Source organism: Bos taurus, chromosome 3 (assembly GCF_002263795.3).
Source record: "Bos taurus isolate L1 Dominette 01449 registration number 42190680 breed Hereford chromosome 3, ARS-UCD2.0, whole genome shotgun sequence".
Classification (NCBI taxonomy): domain Eukaryota; kingdom Metazoa; phylum Chordata; class Mammalia; order Artiodactyla; family Bovidae; genus Bos; species Bos taurus.
The window spans coordinates 2,691,757-2,699,925 of NC_037330.1; positions in this window are offsets into that span (position 1 = coordinate 2,691,757).

Genomic DNA, 8,169 nt, shown 5'->3' on the forward strand with positions numbered 1-8,169 from the left:
CTAGTCCCATCACTTCATGGCAAATAGAAGTGGAAACAGTGGCAGGCTTTATTTTTAGGGGCTCAAAAATCACTGCAGATGGTGATTGCAGCCATGAAATTAAAAGACGCTTACTCCTTAGAAGGAAAGTTATGGCCAACCTAGACAGCATATTAAAAAGCAGAGACATTACTTTGCCAACAAAGGTCCATCTAGTCAAGGCTATGGTTTTTCCAGTACTCATGTATGGATGTGAGAGTTGGACTATGAAGAAAACTGAGCACCAAAGAATTGATACTTTTGAACTGTGGTGTAGGAGAAGACTCTTCAGAGTCCCTTGGACTGCAAGGAGATCCACAACCAGTCCATCCTAAAGGAGATCATTGGAAGTGTTCATTGAAGTGTTCATTGAGTGTTCATTGGAAAGACTGATATTGAAGCTGAAACTCCAATACTTTGGCCACCTAATATGAAGAGCTGACTCATTTGAAAAGACTCTGATGCTGGGAAAGATCGAGGGCAGGAGAAGAAGGGGACGACAGAGGATGAGATGGTTGGATGACATCACTGACTCAATGGAGATGAGTTTGAATAAACTGTGGGAGTTGGTGATGGACAGTGAGGCCTGGCGTGCTGCAGTCCATGGGGTCACAAAGAGTCAGACATGACTGAGCGACTGAACTGAACTGAACTGAAAAGATTGCCTGGTCCCACTTACCCAAGTTTAAAAACAAACCTCAAAAGGATCAGATGAAAGAACTATTAAACAAAGACCTTAAAACAACTATTAGATATACAAGTACATTCCATATACTCAAGAAGATAGTGGAAACCATGGACATGTTAAGGAGATATATAAAAGATATTTTTTAAAGATCCAAATTGAATTTTTATAGATGAAAAATACTCCTAATATGAAAAAATATAATAAAAAATGTTAAGAGCACTGTAGAAGAAAAGTTCAGTAAATAATAATAAGAATAATAATAGAGTATTCTAAATAAACTACAGAGAGAAAAATTATTGAAAAAAATTACCAAAGTACCAATGAGCTGTGGAAGAACTTTAAGTAGTCTAATATATGTATAATTGATGGCCATAAATGAAAGGAAACGGAAAGAGGAAGAAGATGTAAAAAAATTTTGAAGAAAAAAATTTTTTTCAAAATTTGGTGAAAACTATAGACACAGACCCAAGAAGTTCAAAAGAAGAAACATTACAAAAAGTATACCAAGGCATATCAAAATCAGATTGCTCAAAACCCATGATAAAGCAAAAATCTTTTTTAAATGGAGACTAAAAAGCAAAAAAACATATCACATGTAGAGGAACAGGGTAAGAATCACAGGAGATTTCTCTTTGAGTACAATATAAGGCCCAAGAAAGTGGAGCAACATCTTTAAAATGCTTAAAGAAGAAAACCATCAACCTAGAATTCCGTAAATATTTAAACATTAAACAACATATATATAACTAAACCATGGGTCAAAGAAGAAATCACAAGGGTCCATATAAAGTATTTTGGACTGAAATAAATCTAGTGTAAGAAGAAAGCAAATAATGACAATCTAAACCAATAAAATAAAAAGAGAATAACAATAGATAAAATCAGTGAAACAAAAGCTTTTTCTTTGAGAATATCAATAAAACTCATAAACTTCTACACAGATTGTTCATGACCAAAAAAGAGAAACGACACTAATAACCAATTAGAACAAGAGATTGGATTTCACAATATATCCTATGGGACTAAAAAAAAAAAACAAAGGAATATTATAACCAACTTTATGCTAATAAATTCAGCAACTTAGATGAAATGTTAAAAATTATGTTTAAAGGCATTATCTACTGAAGCTCTCTTAAAAAGAAGTATATAATCTGAATAGTGTTAAGCCTATTAAAGAAATTTCATCTGTAGCTAAAAATCTTTCCATGAAGAAATCTCCAGGCCCAGATGACTTCACCAGCAAGTTCTACCAAACATTTAAGGAAGAAATAATACTAATTCTACACACATTTTTCCTTTAAAAAATTGAGTAAAAGTAGGAAGGAAGAACAGAACATGTTACCTTATATGGCAAAGGGGACTTTGTAGAAGTAATTAAACTTAAGGACCTTAGGATGGAGAGACTAATCTGCATTATCCTGATGGACCCGATGTAATCACAAGAGTCCTTTCACTTCAGAGAGAGTCAGGAGACTTGAAATGAGAGATCAAAAAAGATGCTACACTTCTGGCTTTGAAGATAAAGGAAGATGATATGAGCCAAGGAATGCAGGTAGCCTCCAGAAGCCAGAAAAGGCAAGGAAACCGATTCTGTCCTAGGGCCTCCAGAAGGAAGTCAGCCCTATCAATACCTTGATTTTACCTCAATAAAATTCATCTTGGACTTCTGATCTCCAGAACTGTATGATAATAGATTTTTGTTGTGTTAAGCCACAAAATCTGTGTTACTTTGTTGAGCAGCAATAAAAAACTGATATGATAAAGAAGGACCACTTACAACTTATTCTATGATGCCTGCACTACTTTGATAGAAAAACCAGACAATGATATTACAATAAAGAAACCACAGAATATAAACACTAAATGTCATTACCACATTTTAGCAAACCCAGTCTATCAGTATATAAAGAAGATGATTCACCATGACCAAATGGAGTTTAACCAAGGAAAACTATTATGGTAATACTCTATTGTTTTTCCAACCTGCTCCAAATTCATTGAAAAGACCTAGCCTCCAGCAACCCATCCTATATTGTCTTCCATCTTTTCCCATTCCACCCCTAAATTAGAATTTATCTGCATCAGTCTTCTCTCCATTTCCTAAATACTTAAAATACTTCCATATGCTCATACCTTTGCCCACGCCATTCCCCTGCAAACACCACCCCGCAATGGCCCTCTCAATGGGGAATGCTCATTCATCCTTCAGATCCTAGAACATCTATCTTCTGTTCTGAGAAGACTTCCCCTTCTGCGTCAAGCTTCTCTTCCCTATCTCTCCTATCTCTCCCACAACTTAAAACTTCTATTATAGAACTTCACTGTCTTTTATATTAATTTCTTTCTTCCTAGACTGTGAGTTCTACCAGGGCAAGAATAGTATTTACCTTTGAATCTTCAATGGCTAGCATATTGTCTGGCGTGTGGGAGATTTTTCATAAATTATCAGTCAATAAACACCTTAGCAGAGAATAGTTGACAGTCACTTGAGATACAGTCTAGTGCTTTACAGAAAGAGGACATTAATCCAAAAGGAAGAAAAGATCCTCAGAGGGGCTTACAAGAGTTCCAGAAACAAACACATCATCTTTTCCACTCAAAATGTCATCATCTGACTTACGCATTCATAGTCCCACTATGTCCAAGTATTTATACATATAATATTCTATTTGGAGGCAGTGAGGAAGGTGTGACTAATTCTACTTTTCTCATGAAGAAACTGAAGCTCAGAAAGGATAAACTATTCACCCAAGGTTGTAGTATGAGATAGTAGATGAGCACAAAGTCTACTTCCAACCTGGCTGACAGTTCCCTACTCTGACTTCTTTTGAGCAAATGCCACAGTTGTCAAACCCCCGTTTCAAGAAAGTAAAAATTAATCGAGCCTTTGTGCTGGCCTGTATGTATCGCATCTGATTTCTGAATTGCCCATCCTTTGGATGACTTCCACCACAGGTCAAGGTGTTAGAAGTCTTCCCAGCCCTGTACCATGCTACTCTTACCTGTAGACCTTCTAGGCATTGCTTTTACCTCCAACAAAGTGCTCAGCTCCCCTTACTTCTCTCCTCAAAATACTAGTAACAACAGAAAAAAGAATGTTTGAACTGAAGCTTAATAGGTAAACCCACATAGTAGGTTAACAGCCCACTGAGTCTTTCCCATTTCACATCTTAGAAATCATCTAATCTCCCAGACACACACTACCAGCTCCAGGACAGTGCTGCCTTCCACCCTGGGGGAGTCAGGGGTCACTGCCCCAAGCTAATGTGCCTGCAGGTAATCCCTTTATGCCTGTTTGCCATGTATCTTATCACACTAATTTCCTCGGTCTGCCTTTTGGTTTTTATCATTTCTGCTTATATATCTTCTTTACACATTCTGCTCAGTTGTCTCCACATCCCCCTGAAACTTGGATAAAGTAGGTAAAATCGCTTTTGCTTTTGCCTCTACTCCTTACCTTGAAAATTTCCTTTAGATTGCCTCTTTTCAGATGCCATTACTCTCTGTCATCTGGAAAAGGAGCTGAATTCCCTTCCATTGATCATTTTTTCATTTGTTTAATGTCATATTTTAATTTCTTCTTCTTTGAGGAGGAAATTGCTCAATTTCTTTATACCTTTGCAACATTTCTCAGTTTTGCATTTATTTTAGTTATTACCATAGATAGCTTGCTTAGAAAGATGCTACCTCTACAGAGTGGCCTTTGGTCTCCAACAACCAAGAAGAACAAACAATAACCTTTGTGTAATGCTTTCCAGTATGAAAATTGAGTCATCAAGTCTGAGGACACAAGAAGAGAGCGCTTTAAGCTGCATAAAATAGTAACAGTAATAACAATATCTGACTAAGTGATAAACTTTCACATACATACACTATCCACCTGATGGCCCCCGTCAACCTTTAACAACCATATAAGGTAAGCAGGGCAGGGCAGTTTCCAGCAATAATAAAAGGAATTACTTATTCCAGTGGTATGTGCTCACAAAGGTTTCTGCTTTTGTGTTTTTGCCATTTTGAATGTGACCTGGTGTATTTGGGCCTGCCTTCTCCTTCAGAAAGAAGGATTGGCTTGGCTCAAATTCTTCTTACCTATGCCCTCAGAGGAGAAGGCAATGGCAACCCACCCCAGTACTCTTGCCTGGAAAATCCCATGGATGGAGGAGCCTGGTAGGCTGCAGTCCATGGGGTCGCTAAGAGTAGAAAACCACTGACTGACTTCACCTTCACTTTTCACTTTCATGCATTGGAGAAGGAAATGGCAACCCACTCCAGTGTTCTTGCCTGGAGAATCCCAGGGACGGGGGAGCCTGGTGGGCTGCCATCTATGGGGTCGCACAGAGTTGACACGACTAAAGCGACTTAGCAGCAGCAGCAGCATGCCCTCAGAAAATTTATTCACTTTTTCCAAGGTTTCTGTCAACTCCAGGAAGTTTATGTCTCCATAGGCTCTTTTGACTCTAACTTCATGTCACTTCTCAACTCTTGTTCTTATTCTAACTCATACAGTTGTTTGCCCTTTAATTGACCCAGACATGGGTGGAACTCAGTCCTATTCTTTAATTTACAAACACACACATACACCCAATGCCTTTGTAAATAAGGAAGGTTGTATTAAAGGTTTGGGAACAAAGAGGAGTGGGTTTTTTACACGAAAAAATAATACAGAACTTCTATACTGGAAATTAGATATCCCTGTTCTAATCTTCCTACCCAGAGAGCAGGCCACCTGCTCTCACCTCTTTCCTCTCTCTTCCCTGTGCTACATTCTCTTCCCATCCCCCGAGTTCTATGGGAGAAGCAACTACCAGGTTTTTAACCAGGTCTCAAGTTCCTGTTGTCAAATTCTCATCTTTTCCCCAAGCAAAGTTTTTTTCCAAAAACAAAAACAAGAGGAAATCTGGAGATAACCATGAAGATCATCTTTTTGAATTACAAATCTAAACAAGAGGCTCAAAATCTTTCTGTGACTTCCTGGGACTAGAGAGTTGATATCATTTTCAATCCTCTAAAAGCCAATTAAAATAAATAAATTTAAATTAAAAAAAAAAAAAAGCCTCAAAGACATAACTTTCTAATAAAGCTCCCAGTGCCAGGTTTTGGGCCTATTTTAAGATGTAATCAATTGTGCTTCAAACATTTTGGGGAGAGAGCATGGCATTCTCCACCCAGCTCCATGAGGTGTTTATGAAATAAAATGCGTGACCTACTTGATACTTGTCTCATGTTGGTACAGAATTGTGGGTGTTGCCTGAGGAAGTGAAAACACTAATGTTATTTTGCTTCTACTGTGTGTGATACTTACTGAGCAATACCAATAAAATTAGTTTCTGTTTCAGTAAAAACCCAATTTAAAGATCTTCTCTGTTTTTCTCCTTCCCTTTTGTATTGTGTTCATATACTACTCATTCCTTTTATTATAATGTGATTTGGTCTTGTTTTCCATCAATCACTATTTCCCAACAGTAATAAAAAAAATAAATAAATAAATACTTTTTTCAAATGGTAAACCCTCACTAAGAGTTCTACCCCAGATTGTATTTCTTTAGCCTGGACCAAGCCCCAGGTTGAATTTTCTGAGTAAATACAACCCACATTAAAGCACTCCACACAATCAGTACCTGGGAATCCACACACCATCTCATCACAACCTCTTGTGCTATCTCCAGATACATGTCCCCAACACAATTTGGATGAGGAAGTCCAGGAGGGGTAGGACTTGAAACTAAGGAGGAGATCCCAAAGCTGGCACTGAGAGAAATGTGTCTAGTCCTGAAACCACGCAACTCAGATTGGGACTCGAACCCATGGTCTTTTAACTGAGATCGCACCTGGTCCCAAGACATAATGAAGCTTAAGCTCTTGACATCTCATCGCATAAAGAATTCAGTGAGAGAAAAATTGACAGGTAAGTGGATTTATTTAAAAAGAAGCACACTTCACAGATAGAGTGCAGATTATCTCAGAAGGCGAGAGAGGCACCAGGGTAGGGAGTTGTCAGTTTTTATTGTTGTTGCTGCTCAGTTCCCAAGTTTTGTCCAACCCTTTGTGACCCCATGGACTGCAGCACACAAGGCCTCCCTGTCCTTCACTATATCCCAGAATTTGCTCAAATTCATGTCCATGGAGTCAGTGATGCTATCTAACCATCTCATCCGCTGCTGCTTTCTTCTCCTTTTACCTTCAATCTTGCCCAGCATCAGAGTCTTTTCCAGTGAGTCAGCTTTTAGCATCAGGTAACCAAACTATTGGAGCTTCACCTTCAGCATAAGTCCTTCCAAGGGATATTCAAGGTTGATTTCCTTTAGGATTGACAGGTTTGATCTCCTTGCAGTCCAACAGACTCTCAAGAATCTTCTCCAGCACCAAAGTGTGAAAACATCAATTCTTTAGTGCTTAGCCTTCTTAATGGTCCAATTCTCACACCCATACATGACTACTGGAAAAACCATAGCTTTGACTAGATAGACCACTTGGTTGGCAAAGTGATATCTTTGCTTTTTAGTATGCTGTCTAGGTTTGTCATAGTTTTTCTTCCAAGGAGCAAGTGTCTTTTAATTTCATGGCCACAGACACCATCAGCAGTGATTTTGGAGCCCAAGAAAATAAAATCTGCCACCGGTTCCACTTTTCCCCCTTCCTATTTGCCATGAAGTGATGGAACCGGATGCCATTTTCTTAGTTTTTTGGAATGCTGAGTTTTAAGCCAGATTTTTCACTCTTCTCTTTCACCCTCATCAAGAGGTTCTTTAGTTTCTCTTCACTTTTGGCCATAAGGGTGGTGTCATCTGCATATCTGAGGTTGTTGATATTTCTCCAAGAAATTTTGATTCCAGCTTGTGATTCATTCAGCCCAAGATTACACATGATGTACTTTGAATATAAGTTAAATAAGTAGATTGACAATGTATAGCCTTGTCATACTCCTTTCCCAATTCTGAACCAGTCAATTGAGAGGTCTGACAGAATGTGGTCCACTGGAGAAGGGAATGGCAAACCACTTTAGTATTCTTGCCTTGAGAACCCCATGAACAGTATGAAAAGGCAAAAATGATAAGATACTGAAAGAGGAATTCCCCAGGTCAGTAAGTGCCCAATATGCTACTGGAGATTAATGGAGAAATAACTCCAGAAAAAATGAAGGGATGGAGCCAAAGCAAAAACAATACCCAGTTGTGGATGTAACTGGTGATAGAGTCAAGTTCTGATGCTGTAAAGAGCAATATTGCTTAGGAACATGGAATGTTAGGTCCATGAATCAAGGCAAATTGGAAGTGGTCAAACAGGAGATGGCAAGAATGAAAGTCAACATTCTAGGAATCAGCGAACTAAAATGGACTGGAATGGGTGAATTTAACTCAGATGACCATTATATCTTCTACTGTGGGCAGGAATCCCTTGGAAGAAATGGAGTAGCCATCATGGTCAACAAAAGAGTCCAAAGTACAGTACTTGGATGCAACCTC